Below are 21,301 nucleotides of genomic sequence, written 5' to 3'. Positions count from 1 at the left end.
TGTAAAGATTAATGAAAGATATTGAAGGGAGAAGAAAGAAGAAGACATCGCAAATTTAAATCTAATTAATTGATACTTCTAATAAAACTAATAAATTATTATTTTTCAATAAAAAAAAATTACACTTAAACTTGTCCAAAAAGTTTTATTTTAGAATGTAATATTAATAATTTTCTTTTCTATAGTTTATGAGTCACGTGGTTGACTAAATTATGCATAAAGCAACATAACGATGGCTGATTATTCTTTAGTAACAGTACACACATATTCTGCCGCCTTTTTGGGCCACCAAGATTAATTTTGTCCTACAAGTTAAGGCCATAAGCGTGATTGTAAATAGTAGTGCATATGTTATTTTAGGCAATACAAATTAACCAAGATCAATTAATCAAGCGTGATCACTAGATAAGGCCAAATACGACATGCCCACATTTTTTTTTAATTATTATTGTTACATATTCATTCTCTTCAATTTGTCTTACCTTTTTTATTCCCTTAATAAACCTCATAGCAAGATTGGATTGTGAATCTCTCTGTCATTTTATACGAATTGTTCTTTCCATGCAGTGTCACTATTTTTGGATAAAATTTGTCTGTCGCTGTTTTATAATAGTAAATTGCAGAGATAGATGGTGACCGTAGGACCAACGAACTTGTTTCTCAGATCAGGAATCACAACTATTTTTTGTTAAGGTTTAATATGTTTATTAGTAGAGTAAAATACGGTGAATTTTAGTTTTAGTCTACCATATAAATCAAACTTTTTTTTTGTTAGTTTTAGTCTTATGAATTTTATTAGTTTTTAGAGTAAATTATATTTGTATCTCTTGTATTTTTCTCAAATTGCATTTAATATTTTTTTATATTACTTTTATTTCCTTCTGTTAAGGTCGTTAACTAAAGTCAATTAAAATATGTGAGCAGATAAAATAGCCCTAACATCTTTGTTACACTTGCATTTCCTGTTTTTTTTTTTAAAAAAAAAATTATATCCAGTACCCCTCCCTTTTTTTATATTACTTTTACCTTCCTTCTGTTAATAGGTTAATTAACATCAAATGAAATATGTGAGTATACGAAATTGTCCAAACATTTTTGTTAAATACTCAATAACAAATTAATAATTGACCTTGTGAATGAATATTTCTTAAGATAATAACAATTTTTTCTTTAATATTTGACTTTTATTTCATTGTTGCTAACACTTGAAGAATTTACAACTCTTAATCGAAACATTATATTAAACACCTAGTTATCAAAAATAAATATTTCAAAGAAAGGAGTTAAAAATACAAATGTAGGAAAAAAAATATTAGGTGTTGATCAAACTTAGGATAGAGCTTGTTTTGTAGAGTCAGAAGTGATCATGACATAATACTTGTAACTTGAGAAGGTAATGGAACTTGATGATTTATTAAGAACTAGACGTAGTCTCAATCATTACATTTGATCTTTATTTGCTTTCTTTTTGCTTTAACTTACCTAGGGTTTAAATTTTCTTTTAGACATTTGAAAATATCTTTTGCTTGGCAAAGTCGTTTTTCATTGTATGATTGTGTTTTCAAAAATTTGTTATTTTTTTTACAAATTTTTTCTTTTAGGCAAAATATTTGTTTGATTACAAAAAGACTTTACAAAATTTCTAAAATCACAATTCAACTTCCCTTTAGCCTTTACACAATTAACATATATAGTTTTTACTGCATCATAACACTCCAGATAAGATTATCAATGATCTCACAAATTCGGCATCAACAACTTTAAAACTTTATTCAGGGCTATAATTTGACTTTGGTACTTGTCTGCTTTGTTTTTCCATGAAGGGGGCTTCCATTGAATGAAATTCTCATGTGTCTCCAATTCCAATACTAGTATTTCTCCATGTTACATGTAGAAGTTATATAATTAGTATATTGCATGCACCTAATTTAAGTAACAACCTTAACTTTTAGTGTCAATAAAATTGGGTTTACTAAAATACATAATATATTTTTTTTGTTAATATTCTATCCAATTATTAATGTTAAAGATAAGATTAAAAAAATAGTTAAAACTTTATTAATGAGCTAGTTTAATTGTTTGAACAAATTACCTCCCTACCCCCTTACATTGGTGCTATGAAGAGGTTCAATTCGCTTTTAAGGCTAGGTTTCATGCTTCCACCAATGGCATGTTGCACCCATCCCATGTAAAGATTGTTCGCAATATGTGCATACCCATGACGAATTTTGCAATGTTTTGATTAATGAGATAATTAAAACCTTTGACATGTGTATTTTTAATGACTTAATTATGCAATTTAGCGTTAGTTGAGAAATTAATTATCTTGGCATGCATTGGTGACAATTAGGTCCAAAATAGTTATGCACAACAGTAACCTTAATGTCCTTATCTCTTGCATACCCATCATCATGCCCTAGAAACATAACCTTATTTTGTCCCCTAAACAAGTTGTTGGAGACAATCACATTAGTGGAACCTCATGTGACGTCAAGAAGACCATCTTGACAATCATAAAGGGTATTGTGATCAATCCAAACCTTTGAAGCCATAATCAATCTTATTGCATCTCCAAAAACTTGACCCAAAGGCATCACCTTTCTGTTAGGATCCATTACCATTCAAGGAGCTTGAGATTGACAATGATGAACCCTAAGTCCATGGATGATTACATCGGTTGCCTAATAACAAACAAGCATGCAGTATATGCATTACAAACAAAAATAGAGAAAAAAATTTGGTAAGTTAATTTTTCTAAGACAAAATTTCTTTTAAGAAAAAAATATAATTTCAATTATTTTTAATTAATTGTAAATAAAATTTTATTTTTTCCTAAGAAATAATTCTTGTGGAACATATAAATTAATCGGAGCTAGTGATTACCTTAAATATCATCAAGCATGCTAATGAGAAGGGATTTCTCGACCATCGATGGTGGTGAAACTGCTAATGAGAAGGGATTTCTCAAGCACAATGTGCATATCTCTTTGGAAGGTGATCCAAACTTTGCCTTGAATCCTAGAAAATCCATAACTTAAGGGGTCAAATTTGGGCTTTATTGAGTTATCACTAGGATCAATACTTTGTAATGGATGAGGTCCATACCAATGTTGTTTGTCATCTTTCCTGAATAGCCCATCGAGCATATGGCAAGCTGTGAATGATGTTTCCTCCATTCAAGATTAAATCTTCATCATCAATCAATCTCATTCATTACCAAGCTTTCCATCTTGGATTATTTGCAGACATAACTAACTTTTGGAGTGAAAATGGTAATGCTTACGACAACTACAACAAAGCACCAAAAGATGGAATTAATGACTCAATAAGTCATGATTTGCAATGCTTTTTTCTTTCATTAATTCTAATTTGTAATATAACTAATTGAGTTATTGAGAAGAAAATGATTGCAAGAAAGGAAGGAGATATGTCAAGTTTTAATGGAGAAGTAGTGGCATGACTAGGTTGTTATAGAGGTTGAAGTGGTTAGTTATTATTTGGGACTTGGAAGTTTGTTTGTTGCATCAAGCTTTGGCCAAGGGACTCTCATGATGAGAAACAAATAATAGATCGAAAGGGAGAGGTTTAGCTTACCTCAAATTGGCAATGTAAGTGTAACAATGAGGTAAATTTGTGCAATAGTTAACTGAAGGAAACAAGCAAATATAACAATGTTTTGGGGAATTAAACGATTGCTTATAACTTCTATATCAATTTAATTGTTATATTTGTTAGGATAATCCATAAATGGTTCAGCAACTATCTAAGAAATATCTAATTAATGTCCTGTATTGTATGGGGTATTTTTTAAATCTAATTATTATATTTGTTAGGATGAAAATCCATCAATGGTTATGCAACTATCTAAGAAATATCTGATGTCCTGCATTGTATGCGGTATTTTTTAAATCTAATTATTATATTTGTTAGGATGAAAATCCATCAATGGCTATGCAACTATCTAAGAAATATCTAATGTCCTGTATTGGATGGGGTATTTTCTTATTTAATTTAACTTTTATTAAAAATAAGAAAACTTGAATGTATAAGAGAGAAAACACACACACACACACACATATATATATATATATATATATATATATATATATATATAATAAGCTTAAACTAAGATATTTTATTTTATACATAACTACATGTAAAAGCAACAAATCAAAATCCGAGACTACAAATTATAGTTAATTTCTGTCTATTTTTTTGTCCGTTTATGTTGCTTGAAATGGAAAGTAAACGCAAAAGAATTAAAAGTGAAAAAGGCTGAGAGAAGATAAGAAAAAGAGAAAGGTAGGAGGAGAGTAATAATTAGGAAAGGAAAATAAAATCAAAAGAGAAAAAGAGTGATGAGAAAAGTACAAATTAAAACAAACTGATGTACGAGGAAGCGTCAACGCCAAATTGTAACTGTCTCTTTTTTTTTTTCCCCTAATGGAGATGGAAAAGGAAATTAATTATGCAAAGCAAAAGGTAGAGCACGACAAAAGGAAACTCATCACTAGTCACCGCGATCATCTATTACTTCACACTTCACAGCCTCACAAATCATAGCCCTTTCTCTCTATATCTCTAGTCCCTTTATATATCTAATCTAATATCTGACATATATATAAATTAATAATAAAAATGAATGATAAACAAAATGCCACTCACGCTATAATATTTGAAAAATGGATGTATATATATATGGTCCCTCACTCTCTTCCCTCCTTTCCTTTTCTAGATGCTTTTTCTTCTTACTTTAGAGCACACTTACATTTACACGAGCCTGTTTGTTTGGAGGCGTGACCACAACCTCACTTCACTCGCTGCTTTTGTTTACTAGTTTTTCGAGTTTTGACCTAATCATTTGTACTACTAATGCCAACTTTTGCACCTGGCCTGCCCATATATATACGTACTCTTTTTCTCTTGTCTAGGATCCCCTTTTTCATTCATTTTGGGTCTTGAAGCTAATCATTCGATTAGCGAGTATAATTAAGAAGAAACAAATTAATTAAACTAGTATTGTCCACTATCAGATAAGTATATATGTACATTTGGAAGCTAGGGTTCCATTGTTACGGTGATTGAATATGCATAAAGTCCAAGACAAAAGACAGTCTAATTCAATTTTGTTGATGGATGTGGTCCTAGAATTAATTACAATTTCTTCGGCACTGGCTCATGAGATAAGGAAATTAAGACCCACGGATAGATAGCCAAACTTACGACAAATGGTGGTTTACTTAAATTTATACCGTGGATATAATCATAGTTCGTTAAAGAGGTGCCCCATATATAGTGCTTTTATTTATTCTTCTTTCTGTACTATATAATATAGTATGATGAGACTTGGGAGAGACCAATAGATATTAACTCGCTCTATTAAATATCACACAGTTTTTTTTTCTCTGGTTGTAGGTAGACTTTGCTTTCAGTACATCCAATTCTGCCCTAGTTCCAAAATAGAATGTTTGGGGAACATGATATTGTGACTGTTTTTACTCCACCCGCTCCCCTCTTATTTTTGCTGGCTAATAATTAGAACCGAGTGCAAAAGAGGTTCTTCCAACGACCTAGAAATAGGTTATGATCTATTTTCCCTTCGCCTTTTTCTTTTCTTTTTTCCTTTTATGCTTTTACTCTTGTTTAATTTGAAAATTTTCTCAAACAAACCATGTTAATTAGGGTGTTAGGATTGGATATTTTTTTGCAATTTGAATACGCTCACTAAGCTAGCTAGTTAGAACAACTTTGTTTTTCCTAATTAAGCAAGCTAGAAACTAATTAAATTTGGGTAAAAATGCAATTTTATACTTTATAAAGAAGAGTTAATATTATATTTTTTTGGTTCTTCAAAAACTACTTTTTGTTGATTTGATATTTGTAATTTTTTAAAATAATTTTATCGCTCTAATAATATTGTAATATGTATAAAATTAAATGACATAAAAATCATGTTATAATTAACAATTAATGAGAATTATTTTTAAAAAAATTTAAATGTATTAGTGCTACTATTAAATATCTATGAAAAAAATTTAAAGTGCCAAAAACATTATAAAATCATATTTATAGGTACTAAAAACAAATTTATATCAATTAAAGTTTATGGAGATTAGTCAAAATAGGTGCTAGCACTTCATAAAAAGTGAAGTCATAGGTATATAAATAACTGCAATAATTAAGATTGATATTTATGTGTGTGTTTGTTTACATTTGAAAATAAGATAACCATCTACTTGGTAGGATACAATTAGTCTTTAAATAATAGGCGAAAATATACACACCTACTGATGTTAAGGCCTAACCGACAATTTTTCCTCAAATGAGGTATCTCTTGATACTCTATGGTGCTAAGCAACCAAGACCTGGCCTTTTTGCTTTAAAATTAAGATCCGTGGCTCTCTCGCACTACCAAACCCCAGTTTCTTCTTAAATTAAAATATATATGCTTGGTTCTCACTCCTCATTTGTGCAAAATGTTGAACCCTATTTAGGTGTGTGACGTATATTATGAGAAAAGCATAAAATAATGTTAACACGTTGTCAATTTATATATAATATAGGTATTATTCATGTCCCAAACAGAGTCGTTCAAAACTTGTGTTCATTTTAGATGGAAAGAAACAAGTTGTAATTGGAGAAACCAATACTAGAGATGCTTCTCCATAGCTACTGGCTTAAGAGATCATAGTTGATTTTTGTAGCCAATTATGAAATTATATTCGTATTAATTTTATACAATTAGGTAACTAACTATATATTTAATTTCACATTAACACATATAATTGAAAATATAAAATATAGTTTGACTAAAAACCATGCAATAGCGTATACGAGAACAACAACCGATCAAGGACGTCTCTTTTGCTCGTTCCTATTCACATGTATCGTCATTTGATTTTGTGTCCATGTTGAGACAAACCAACCGACTTGGAAAAATTAAGGGCTTTTTGTTTATATAATTAATTAATTAATTACTAACTAATCAATCAAGCTTTGTCTTAGAAAAAGAATACTCCGAATCCCTCCGTGCTAGGTAGGTATTAATAATTACAAATATACGATGCTGTACATGTAGCAATCTTTGTGTGAGAAAGATAAGTCGAGCAAAAAATGCCAAAAGTTCATTTTGAAGCTTTTGACTATGTATATAATTTCTCTTACAGCGATGTAGGGCACTCTAGTCTCTAATATTATACCATATATATATATATATATATATATATATAAAATTAGGCGGTTAGAGCCACCATATAGATACCATGCCCTGTATCATAATCGATCTGACGGGTTGTTGTCCTTGGGACAAGAGAAGCAAACATGCATGTCCTTCTCTAGAGGTCACTTTCTCTTAGATGATTGCACCAAGGGTCCAATATGCTCTCATCGTATGGCTCCACCCTTAGATATTGTATAATTTTATTAATTTCATTTCATACCATTCTTCAATTCAATTCCACTTACCACTTTTTCTCCCCTATTTTTTTTTACCCTTTTAATTTGCTTATCTTGTACATTATGATAAACCTCTAATGTGTCGATGTGGGGATGTTAAGTTGGTTAGCAAAAGCGAGAAAATTAAATGAATTAATAAAGAAAAAGGGAAAGTGAAAGGGAGAAAAGCATTTAAAATTATGGGTGTGGTGAGTGTTGAGCTTGGGGGGAAGCCTTTTGGGCAAGGGCCCATTAGGAAAACGACATGAAATAATTGAAAGCATAGCACTCGTGAGAACAAAATGGGAGTGCTAGACTACGACATGAAAGGGGTAGTGTTGTGCCTCAAAGGTGGTCCTCAACTCGGTCGAGTAAAGGGGTCCAGGTCGGCCGGCAAGGGTGGCCACAGCCACGTGGGATTTGTGGTCCAAAGGGGATCAGTGGTGTTCGCCATTTGTCGTGAGAAAGGAGGTGACAGCCTGTGTTGTGCAAGAAGAGCATGGTCATGGATATGCATGAGAATGAGACGAGTTTCTAGAGAGTGTAATTGTGTGAAAAGTTTGAAATATATTTGTGTGTCTCTGTGTGATTGTATAGGGCATCTTAGCAAGGTGGATCTCCTATCAATATTTGAATTTTGAAATGAAAAAGTGAATTAAACACATATTATTGCATGAAAATGTGGTTGTTCCTAGGGATTTGAATTTTTTTATCCTTAGAAATCAAACACAATGTCAGCAGTTTATAATAATTCAGACACTTTATTCAATCAATTGAGTTAAATTCCTTTGAGACTTTAGTTAAAGAATCTCAATAATTCAGACACTTTATTCAATCAATTGAGTTAGATTCCTCTGGGACTCTAGTTAAAGAATCTCAATAATTCAGACACTTTATTCAATCAATTGAGTTAGATTTCCCTGAGACTTTAGTTAAAGAATCTCAATAATTCGGACACTTTATTCAATCAATTGAGTTAGATTCCTCTGGGACTCTAGTTAAAGAATCTCAATAATTCAGACACTTTATTCAATCAATTAAGTTAAAGTACTCTCAGACTCTAGTTAAAGAATCTCAAGAATGTTTTTTTTAAATGCAAAAGAAAAATGTGATAAAAAAAAAACCTTATTATAAATGATTAATCAAGTCTTCCAACAAAAAATAATAATTCACTTTATTTCTCCCTATGAATACTTCATACTAATAATATATATAAAAAAATCCTATGCTTTGGTGTTTATGTTTGGGATGGAGTAATGTGTTGTGACTTGAGAAATGAGGACGGGCCAAAATGTCGCTGCAGCTTGTTACTACTCCGCGTGTTGTTAGAAAACTCTTCTTTAAAACTCATGCTTTGCACCTTTAACTACTCATGCACTGCCAGGAAAAAAATGAAAATACTTGATACGCTTTAATTTGCTAAAATTTGTGAAAATTTTAAGGGTATATAGTTGTTGGATGATTCAAAGTAATGGGAATCACTTGTATATCCTTAACTAAATAACAATGACAACTCTTCCTCCTGCAAAAATTTCTGATAACAAAATGGTATTCATGTAGCATTTCCTTAACTACACATTGTCAATAAGGGATTCGGTTATTATGTTGTTTCCTGTAATCAGCAAATTTGTTTATTCATTGTATATTATTAGCTTTCCTGATTTAGGTTTTATAAATTAGGAAATAGAATTATTGTCTTAATGGCTGTAAATGTGTCTTCAATGACGGTAAACGAATTTGTATTATTTATGGATGAACAACAGAATGAAGAGAGAGCATTCAAGACAAAAATTCTGACATGGTATGAGCAGGTTGTCGATCGGACCTATGATTTCTTTAGCGACACCCTCCAAGGTCGCTCTTGGCTTGGTCTTTTCATTGCTTTTGGTTCCTGTGTTTGGGGGTCTCTTGTTCTGGTTTGTGCTAGTGGGTTTCGTGGTTGTTGTTTCTGGTTCGTGGGTCACTTTTTTTCTCAGTTTCAGTATCATGGCTACGGAAAGCTTCTGTGTACACTTTACCGGAAAAAATTACCCTTCCTGGTCGTTTTAGTTTATGATGTTTGTGAAAGGGAAAAGATTGTTGGATCATCTTGATGGGTCTTCTATCTGCAGCCCCGAAGGCCGAAGCTGCATTGGTTGCATGGGAAACCAAGGATGCGTAGATTATTTCGTGGATTCTTGTCTCTATTGAGCCTCAAATGGTCAATAATTTGCGCTCTTTTTTGACAGCTAAAGACATGTGGGCTTACTTGAAGCGTATTTACAACCAGAACAATGCGGCTAAGCGTTCTCAACTCGAGCTAGATATTGCAAATTATGAACAAGGACTTATGTCCATTCAGGATTATTACTCTGGTTTTCTGAATTTGTGGGCAGAACATTCAGCCATTTTACACGCTAATGTACCTAAGGAATCGCTACCTGCTATCCACAAGATCTACGAGGTCAGCAAACACGATCAATTTCTTATGAAGCTTCGGCTAGAATTTGAAGTTTCCTGTCCTACATTACTGAACCGTAGCCCAGTCCCTTCTTTGGATGTTTGTGTTGGGGAACTTCTTCGCCAGGAGCAGTGTTTACTCACTCAAGTGGTGCTTCTAATGCGTTTTCTTCTGCATATTCGGCTCAAGGTACTAACAAAAGTCGTGATTTGAGGCAAGTTCAATGTTATTTGTGTAAACAATTTGGTCATATTGCTCGTAATTGTAGTAAGAAATATTGCAATTATTGCAAGCAACGTGGCCACATCATCACCAAGTGCCCCTCAGGACCTGCACAATGCTTAATGCATGCCTTTCATGCTACTGTTGGTTCTGCTGGTTCTACTAGTCAGCCCACTAGACTTGTTGGTTCTCATATTTTGACTCTGGAGAAGGTGCAGCAAATTGTTCTATCCGCTCTTTCTACCTTAGGTATTCAAGGTAAGCCTACTGGTACTTCTACAACATGGCTTGTTGATTCTGGTGCTTCTAATCATATGACTGGATCCCTTGATCATTTATACAATGCACATGCTTATGATGGCACCCAAAACATTCATATTGTCCATGGTAACACTACGTCTATTTTTGTTGTTCGTGACATTAATTCTATCTTGTGAGATGTATTGGTGTCACCAAAACTTGCTTCTAACTTAATTTCGGTAGGGCAGTTGGTGGATAATAATTGTAATGTTAATTTCTCTCGGACGGGTTGTTTTGTGTAAGATCAAGTGTTGGGGAAAGTGAATGCGAAGGGATCTAAAGTAGGCAGAGATTGTTTCCACTCTAGTTTACTTCTCCTACTTTTTCCTCATTTTCTTGTATTGCTATCTCCTACTTTTTCCTCATTTACTTGTATTGTTATCCCGTTCTCATTTGAGGATTGGCATAATAGACATCCAAATTCAATTGTTTTTTCTCATTTAATAAAGAATGGTTTGTTGGGCTATAAAACTGTTGTTTCTAATTCATCCTTTAAGTGTTGAGTGTGCAAACTTGCCAAAAGCTAAAATCTCCCATTTCCCTATAATGCTACTCGTGCTAACAAATGTTTTACAATTACTCACATTGATGTGTGGGGTGTGTCTCTTGTCTTGTTGCATTCTACGTATAAATACTTTGTGACGTTTATTGGTGACTATAATTGTTTTACTTGGATTTGCTTCCTTCATTCTAAAGATGAAGTTTTTCCTATGTTTAAGAATTTTTTTGGCTTATATTGAGAACTAGTTTCAGACAAGCATTAAGATTTTGCACACTAACTCTCGTAAGGAGTACATGTCTCATGCCTTTTAAGAATACCTACAACAAAAAGGCATCCTTTCTCAACATTCTTGTCCTTATACACCTCAGCAAATTGGCATTGGAGAATGAAAAAATCAAAATTTGCTTGACATCACACATTCACTACTTCTTGTAGCCTCTGTCCCATCCAAATTTTGGGTTGAGGCTCTACCAACAACTGTCATTTTTATAAACCATCTTCCTTCCCAAGTTTTCGGGTTTGATTCTCCTTTCTTTCGCCTCTTTCAAGTTAGTCCGGATTATATTGATCTTCACCCCCTTTGGTTTTGTTTGTTTTGTCCATCTTGTATCTCCTAAACGTCATAAGCTTGGGTCCCAATCAGTCGTGTGTGCGTTCTTAGCTTATAGTACCACTCACAAAGGGTTCTTGTGTTATGATGCCACCTCTTGTCACTTTCGTGTATCTAGGAATGTGATTATCTTTTACCATAAAAAAATTTCCCATGTTTTAAGTCTTCATCTAATGATTTTGTTAAGCTCCCTAATTTTTCTTATATTTCTCATTCTATTGAACATTTCAAACTAGGTCATGTTTTTGTTACATGTCAACCTTATTTGCCCCTTCCGACTACTGATCCGCCACCTGCACCTACTCCACTATGACACTCATCTCAGGTGTCTCGTACCCCAAATAGGTATGAATTTAGGCCTATTTCTCTTATAGCTACTCTATCTGGAACATTTGTTCCTAAATGTTATTCACAGGTTGTTAAAGATGCTCAATGGGTCAAGGCAATGGACGAAGAACTCGTTGCCCTCTAAGAAAATTTCACATGGGACATTGTTCCTCAACCTGCTGGTGTTAAGCCCATTGGTTGCATATGGGTATATTCAATGAAACTGAATTTTGATGGCACTGTTAATCATTTCAAGGCTCGATTGGTTGTATTGGGTAACAAACAAAAATATAGGTTGGATTATGATGAGACGTTTGCACTTGTTGCAAAGATGACGCCTATTCAAACCATTCTTTCCATTACTGTCTCTTAGGGATGGTCACTGATTCAAATGGATGTGAAGAACGCCTTTCTTCATGGTGATTTGGTAGAGGATATTTACATGACTCCTCCTCCAGGCCTATTTTCCTCATATGTTGGTGTGTGCAAGCTCAATCATTCTCTCTACGGCTTGCGACTAGCTCCTCAAGCATGGTTTGAAAAGTTTCGCTCTACTCTCCTTGGTTTTTCTTTTACTCAGAGCTAATATGACTCCTCCTTATTCATTCACCGCATAGATATTGGTATTGTTCTTCTTATTTATGTCGATGATATGATAATTACTGGTTCTGATCATGCCACCATTCAACGTCTTAAGCAGCAACTCCAAGCCTCCTTTAATATGAAAGATCTTGGTTTCCTTAAGCATTTATTGGGCCTTGAAGTTTATACTAATTCTAGAGGTATCTTTCTTCACTAGCATAAGTTACAAACGACTTAACTTCTTTGACTGGTCTTGTCTCAGCCACTTGTTCGTTGCATCATTCATTACTTAAAAGAAACTTCAACTCATGGTTTATTTTTTTCCTACTTGGAATCCTCTTAGTTTAGTTGGCTACAACGATACAGATTGGGGCGTTTTCCATTATACACGAAGATCTGTCATAGGTAGGCGCATGTTTCTTGGTCCTGCGCTAATCTCTTGGAAGAGTAAAAAGCAATCACGTGTATCGAAGTCCTAATTGAATCAGGGTATCGAGCGCTTGTTCTGAAATCATTTGACTTTGTGGACTCTTAGTTGAGATAGGCTTCCCTCAAATTACAACCACACCTCTTTATGATGACAATACTAGTGCCATTCAGATAGTTACTAATCCGATTTTTCATGAGCGCACGAAGCATATTGAGGTTGATTGTCATTCTATTCAAGAAGCATTGGACACTCATGTTATATCTCTTCCTCATGTCACATCGCAATTTTAGCTTGCAGATATCCTCACCAAGGTTATACCTCTTCCTCAACATCAGTTTCTCAGCAACAAATTGATGGTTCTTGATCAACCGCATCAATTTGAGGGGAGATGTCAATAAGGGATTCTATTATTATGTTGTTTCCTGCAATTAGCAAATTTGTCTACTCATTGTATATTATTAGCTTTCTTGATTTTGGTTGTATAAATTAGGAAATAGAATTATTGTGTCTTGATGGATGTAAAAGTGTCTTTAATGAAGGTAAACAAATTTGTATTATTCATGGATGACAACAGAATGAAGAGAAAGCATTCAAGACAGAAATTCTGGCACACATGAAGGATGCATGTTTCTTATAGTTTGGCCCAAGATGGATGCCCTAGTTTCGACTTTTTATGGTAAACCTTTTTCATTTATGGTAAACCTTTTTCCCAAATTGAGTTGCACAATATTCAATACTAGAACTTAATTAAGATTAACTTAGTTAGTCTGGTTGAAATTAGCATGTCCACCTTTAAAAATGGATTTGCTAGCCATTGCTTTTTAAATAAATGTTACATAATCTACAGTGAAATTATTTTTTAGTGAAAAAATTATAATATTAACAGTATTTGACAACGAGGAAATAAATAAAGTATATAGAAATAGGAAAGAAAGAAATGGAGAAGAGATGAATGAATAAAAAATAGGATAGAATTTTTGGTCATTTGGTTTGAAAAAAATGGAAAAGAAATATTATTATGAAGTTGTTTGGTTTGGATAAAAGAGAAAAATTAGAAATAAGAATATTATTTTATCCTTGTATACAACGTTTAACATGTCTTATATATATGATCGAAAAAAGTGAAAAAGTGATACAATTCATTATAAAAAAAAATCAATTATCATAGCCAATTTATTTGATTGTACGTAATTTATAGACAATTGATTATTTTGGCACTCTAATAATGAGAAGAATTGATAGAAGTTCCTATTGTTTTAACACAAAAGAAGCAATAAAAGAGAAGAAAATGAGATAATTGTTATGTGATTTCAATATACAAATAACGTATGCATAACACTTATCACACCTCACAATGAGGGATTCCACTCAGGATTTTAATGTCACACTTCTTCTATCTAAGATTATTATAGATTTTTCAAGTTCAATACAAAAGTGGGTCACTCTCACAGAGAGGTTTAAAGCTAAAATGTAGATTTCTCACTCAGAGATTTGCTCTTGTTGTATTGTTTTGGAAATGCTTCAACTTGTTCTTCATACCTTTTGAAAATCCTTCAAATAGCTTCCAAGAAGATCATCGAGGTTGGCTCCACACAACTAACAAGCTTCTAAAGAAAGTAGGTGCACTTTAGAACTATCATGAAGTGACAGCATGCAGTACCATTCTGAGGTTCCTATTCGGAGGGACCTTTTTGATGGGCATTCTAAAGAATCATCAAAATAGTAATTTTGATGTTTGTTGAGAATGAATCCATACTTAATCAATTCTTTCAATGAAGTTTAGATTAACATCCCATTGTGATGTGGTGCAGCTTCATCACTCTTAACACTTCTTCATAGCTTCAAGCATTATGAAGTTGATTACTTTAGAAGAACTTAGTATAAATTTAGTTGTTGGTGTGTTAGTATTCTGTTCAAGGTTAGACTGAGTGGTATACCTCAGTCTTTCATTCTTATGCTTCACATCAATGTTTCTTATGATCAATTTCAACTTTCAACAAACTTGCATCTTCTTATGCAGATAGCTCTCAATTTTTTATGTGCCTTCAGTGAATGTGGCAACATATGGAAAGTGATTCTAATGTTGTCCAAGTGATGCTTTCTAAGTCATTTTGATGTTTAGAAATTTAAAGTCAAATCTTCACCATTCTGATGTAGACTCTGCCATATCTTAATTTTGATTCAGGATGCTCTTCATGTAGCCTTTGATGAATCTTCTATGTAAGGCTTTGTTGTTCAGTATCTTGCCAAGAACTAATTACTCAATAGGAAGCAAACTTCATCATTTTGATGAGCTTGAAGAATTATTTTGAGTTCTCAACTTTGGTTGTTCTAAACCTTTCTAAGCATATTTGCTTCTTAAAGGAATAAAACATTGAAACACTTAAGCAGAATGTTAAACATCACTTAAACCCATCATCCTTTCAATTTGCATTATGAATGGTTTGTCATAATTAAAACAACTAGGGATGTGGATTCAATAGCCCCACCAACATTTCTTTCTCGTCCTCTACCTTTCTTCTCTTCCTCTCATTTGCTACCATGAACGCCAAGCACGACCACATATAGTGACTCGTTGGAGACCCATCATTGGAGGTAAGCCTCATTTTGTTTTTTGTTTCATGTACCATTCCATTTTGCATTTGACATGCATACAAAACAAAAATGTGTTTTTGTTTTGCATGTGTAGCAAATGTTTCCGTTTAGGATTTGGACTAAATTTTAATATTTTATATAATTAATAATTTTAAAATTATAACTGCTCATTGGTTTTAGTGAAATTAGATTTGATCAACTTAAATAAGGTTCTGAATTTGAGTACTATGTATAAGTGGTGGGAGGAAAGGCCCCGCTAAAGGTGACTAATTAGATTACATTGTAAAGCCAAGTTATTAGCAAAGTTGTTGGGTAGTTGCATTAATGTCAAGCTTATCCAAAATAAGTAGAATAATATATTTTGTAATGAAATTTTTAGAAGAAAAATGATTGATTGATATTTTAAATTTGAAATTTTATTTCAAAAATTATATTTTATATTTTTGTGATTTTTTTTCACCTAAGTCTTTATGATACTCTTTTGTGACATTATAAATTTTATTCTATAATATTATAATGTGTACTATTATTGTATTTGTGTTATTTTTTTTACCTTATATTGTATTATTTATTTGTATTATTTTTTTATAGTATTATAAATTGAGTTGTCATTAATTCAATTTAAGTTGAAAAGGAAAATTTATATCACAAGTTATGTTTTAGAATTCAATTTGATTACTCGTTATGAATTAATATTGTAATTGTGATCAAAAAATTATTTTTAAATAAATTTGAATTAATAACAACATAAATCACCCTTTTTAATTAGTTATGATTCGAATTTGCATCATAATTAATTTGATTAAATGATAAAAAAATTTATAATTTATTCAATTTTAATTTAAAATTAATTTATATCACACTTAAAGGTTAATTGCATCATAATTGATATAATTTCAATTAAAAATAAATAAATTATTAATTTGATTAGTTTATAAAAGGTAACTTATACAAAAACAGAAATACAAAATGTTTTTTCATGTTTATTACTTTATAATGCAAGAAATGTGTTTATGTTTTGTATTGGAAATGCAAGTTCAAAATACAAAATGCAAACACATTTCCATTATGTTTTGTGATCAATGAAGTTTTTTCTTACAAATAAAGCTAGGGTGTCTCTATAGGAAAAAAAAAGGTGCCAATAACAATGGTATTCGAATTTGTAATGTAACCCATCCCAGTGGAAATCCACTACTTGCTATCTTGAGACTTGTTATTTACATGCAATGTCTGCTAAGTACACTCTCTCTATTCTGTTTATATTTTTTGTCATTTTATACCCCTTTACTTGTTAAAACATAGTTCCAAAAAAATGATTTCTAGAAAAATATATAAATTTAAGAAATTATTTTTTAAAACTATGTTTTAACAAAATACATACAGTTCTCAAAACTACTTTCCATATAACATCGTAATTTCCAAAACTGATTTTAACAATCATAACCTTTTAAACCCTATTTTTACATCCTAGAATTTTTACTTTTTAAATCCTATTTTTCACCTATCTTTATTATTATTTAAATCTTAATTTTAAATCATCTTCATTATTCTTTAAACTTATTTATGTGATACCACAGTTTTCATCAATGTTATTCATAACACTGTGCATTTTCCTCTAGCACTGCATTTCAAGGCACGTTCATGATTGACTTAATCTATTATACAACATACATCATACTTATCATTTTTTACCCAATGAAAATAAGAGTAATAATAGTCACAAATCAAAGTTGTGACCCACTATCATGTATCTCCTTATATTTTGTCCATTAGGAATTTCAGATAGGGTTATCAGTCTCTCAATATCTAATGTCAAAATAAGTATGCATCTAGCAATTAGCGATTATTATGACTCATGGAGGATGGTACATTTGATATTTTGTATTTGATTTTGTTTATAACTATCAGAAATTAGTTTCCAGAACGTCATATATCAATTCTAGAAAGTAACTTTTGAAACTATGTGTATTTTGTTAAAAATAGTTTCCGAATTTACCTTCCAATACTGGTATATGTTTTTTAGTAAGTATTTTTGAAACTATGTTCTAACAACTAAAAGGGTACAATTGGAAATTAAAATTATAAAGAGTAGATAAGGGGAATATTTAGCAAACATGGGTGTGAAAATCACAATTTTCCCTGATTTGTGGAAAATCAGATATAGTAACGCACTTTGAAGTTTGAAGCATATGGCTTATAGCATGCACAAGCCAACTAGGTCCTGCACCGTGCAAAAGAATTTTGGACCATAGGATGACTGATGTTCCGTAGTAGTAACTACTAAATGGAATCACATGCTTAGAGAATTGTTGGATAAAAAAGTTCTCACCCATCACTTTCTTTTTCCTTATTTGACAAAAGACTTTGTCTTCTTGACCTTCTTAACCTTCTTTCTTGTCTGAACAGAGTTGATTTTGACTTTCATTCTTGTCTGCATGGGCTTGGGTTGGTATGGACAGTGGTGTTTGAATAAAGTTTTCATTTTCCTGATTTTTTGTTTCTGAAATCATTCAATGAAGCTAATGCGGACTTCCATTCCCCAAACAAAATTTATTTATACTTCCATGGTCGCTAGCATCGTCTCCAGCGATTGCTATTGTTCTTCTTGAATATGATTTAATGTTTGTATACAAATTTGGATGTGTAGGTTGCGTTTAGTTAGCATTCATTTTGGGATTAAAAGTTATATTTGGGTGAATTTTGTTTGTGAAATGTATTCATAGATGTTGTTGTGGATTTGAATGGTATGATTGAGTTGAATGAAGAGTGTGAAGACATGATGTTGGGTATGTGGTGCGCTTAAAATTCCATTGTTTTGGTTAGTATGTTGAATCTAATACTATGTGAGTGTAATTTTCTAAAACTAATAATAATGCAATACAACTAGATTTACTAATTGATTTCCTAATATCCATACAAACATGATTCCATGTGGTTACTACCACAAAATACCAGCTAGCCTATTGAGAATATCAACCATCCATATTGTAATCGCAAGATCCTACGGTCCAAAATACTTTCGCACCATGTTGGACCTATCTACCTTGCACACATTAGAAGGCATCTAAGAACATAATTATTTTATGGAGAGTACTAAGGTCATATTTTTCTAAACATATTCCTACAAATATATTCTTTTTTATTGGTTGACAAGACGAGAGAGAAATGATCAATTTAATTAAATACAAATTATTATAATATCCTTAAATTGAAGTTACTTAAAATAGAGTGTGAGTACACTAGCAATTTTTTATTTACGCATAATTTTAAAAATGTTATTAATTAAAATATTAATAATATATAATTATTATTCGAATAATTATTTTAACAAAATATTTGAATAATAATTAGAATTTTTAAAACCTTATATATTTCTTTTAGATAAGTAGATACATAAATAAAATGTAATTTTATATATTATAGTTAAAAATATATTTTTTAAATAAATTTTGATAATTCATAAAAATTAAAATATAAAATTAAAAGATACTTTTATATGTAATAAAAAAATTATCATTTGAGAACAACTTACATCTTATCATATTATTATCCAGTTTTTATCAAATAAAAAACAAGATAATACAATAATGTTATTTGATGATCATATGTACTCCTAATATTAAATAAATTAAAATGTATATTACTCTTATCTCTTCATTCATGTTCTTATTTTGTTATTATATGTCTTATCTTATCATATACAAACTATCAAAGAGGCTCTCGAGCTTATGAGACAAAAATTTAAAAAAATGCAATTAATATTTTAGGTTTAATAAAAATAATTATGTAATTTGCTTTTTAAAAATTATGTAATTATTAATATATCTCATGTTTTTCATGTTAATTACATTCTCTCGTGTATACTTCTATTTTATTTTCTTGCTAATAAATTATTAAGGGATATAAAAAAATTAATTAATACTGTTTAATTGGTATTACAAAGTGAAATTTGGGCTTTTTAGCCCAATCTTTTTATGGCACGGGTTAAGCCCACAAAATTGAGCTTTTACAAGGCTTAGGTTTTTTATTTTTTTAGGCTTCAATTAAATTTAGACATTTTTTACCTGACCAATTATAACTCGCGAACCGCATTGGGCCAACCCACAATGGGCCAACTAGCCCGATTTGCCACCTTTACAAAATAAGAATAAAAAAAGGGGTATTTTTCCCTTGCTAAAACATCAAACAAAATTGGAGTTAGGAAATATGCATTCTAGTGTTGAAGTTAATGTGTAAAAAGTAATAGAAATTTTCATTTTTATATTTTCCTCTTCCCCCAACATTACTCTTACATGGTATGAAACAAATCAACTTTGTGAATCTTGAATGAATTACACAACAATTACTTGTTGATATGAAAAGAATGAGAAAGGAAGATCATCACATTGACATCAACGAATGGATACTAGCCATTTATACATAAATTATTTCTCAAAATATACATATTTAGCTATGAATGGCATAAAAAATATCAACTATAGGAATTCTTTATCTTAGGAAACAAGTAGGCAATCCTATAAAAAAAACCATTACCCATCTCAAAGAAACCCAAAACAAACTAATAAAGGAATTGAAGTAAAAATATGACAAAATTAATGAAAAATACAATCAAGTAATGAAGAATCTTGAGACATGAATGGTATTCAAGAAACTATATAAGTGCAAGAAACAACACTAAAAATTAGACAAATCAAGGAGCTTTCCTTGACTCATGACGATTGGCCCAACGAAGGAACTTCAGAACACTCTCATGAAACGAAACCCATGGTTGTTTTTGTATCCTTCTTTGGTTATTCTCTTCTTCAAAGACATTTTTTCTTCCTTCTTCTCGAAGGTTCTTAAGGGGTTATACATCACTAGGCATCTTTGTCGGTACAATGCATATTCTTGATGTCGATCCACTGATGAAGATTGAAGAGGACCAACATCACTAGCATCGTTGTCTTGTTTCATGAATGTTAGGTTTCTCAAGAAAGTTGTGTCTTTTGTCACTTGTAGATAAAGTTTTGCATGTTGAGATTCTTGGTGAACAACTTCTAAGCCTTTGAAGTCTTCATTGATGGAAGAGTGAGCCATCTTTCTGATTAATTGTAAGTTTAAACCTTGTTTTGGATTCATTGTGTTGGAATTGGACACACTCTCCTATTTATAGTGGGAGAGACAACATAGGAAGTTAGAAACCACTCATTATTAATTGATTTTGATAATAGTAAATCTAATTTTGAATCGAATAACATTATATCTTTTCACAATATTTTAAAAATGTATAAAATATTTAACACTTCAATCTTTTTTTAATGGGTAGCACTTCAATCTTAAGTGGAAAAGATGACAGAAAGATATTATATGATTATTGAGAATAACTTTTTAAGTATATTAAACCTACTGTTCATTCAAACTCGAATATTTATCATTATCCAATCCTTTTAATGATAATATTGATAATTATACCTAGTGAAATCCATTGATCTCGATAAATACATTAATGTTTATTTTTTAAGTCGAAGCAAAAGTGATGTAGTTGAGTTAGAGCTACAATTTTGATAGTTCATGATAGCATGACTACTCCCCTTAACAAATAAGAAAAAATGACAAATATATATTAATGTTTGTTTTTAAGTCAAACCATGACAAATGTTGGGGATAAATATAATGACTTATGGAAAATAACTAAGAGGAGTGAATGGTTTTCATTTTTTTTTCAAAAAATGCAATCACACTTTTTGCAAGATTCTCTTCAATCTTAATCCCTTGTTGATTTAGAAACTAAAATGCTTTTTAAAATCACCTTATGTGCTCAAATTCAATCTTAAGGTTCAATTATAAGATTAAAAAACAAATTACTCTTTTAAACACAAA

The 21,301-nt window shown here is 31.4% G+C and overlaps 1 pseudogene; it reads right to left on the bottom strand.

The window, feature by feature from the left end:
* Positions 1 to 1,681: 1,681 nt before the first annotated feature.
* On the bottom strand, positions 1,682 to 3,331 carry LOC106796451 (probable pectate lyase 4; annotated as a pseudogene).
* Positions 3,332 to 21,301: the final 17,970 nt, after the last annotated feature.

The sequence above is a fragment of the Glycine max genome, chromosome 16 (assembly GCF_000004515.6).
Source record: "Glycine max cultivar Williams 82 chromosome 16, Glycine_max_v4.0, whole genome shotgun sequence".
Lineage (NCBI taxonomy): Eukaryota > Viridiplantae > Streptophyta > Magnoliopsida > Fabales > Fabaceae > Glycine > Glycine max.
Note: the sequence above shows the minus strand (reverse complement) of the source record. Positions and strands in the feature narration are given on the sequence as shown.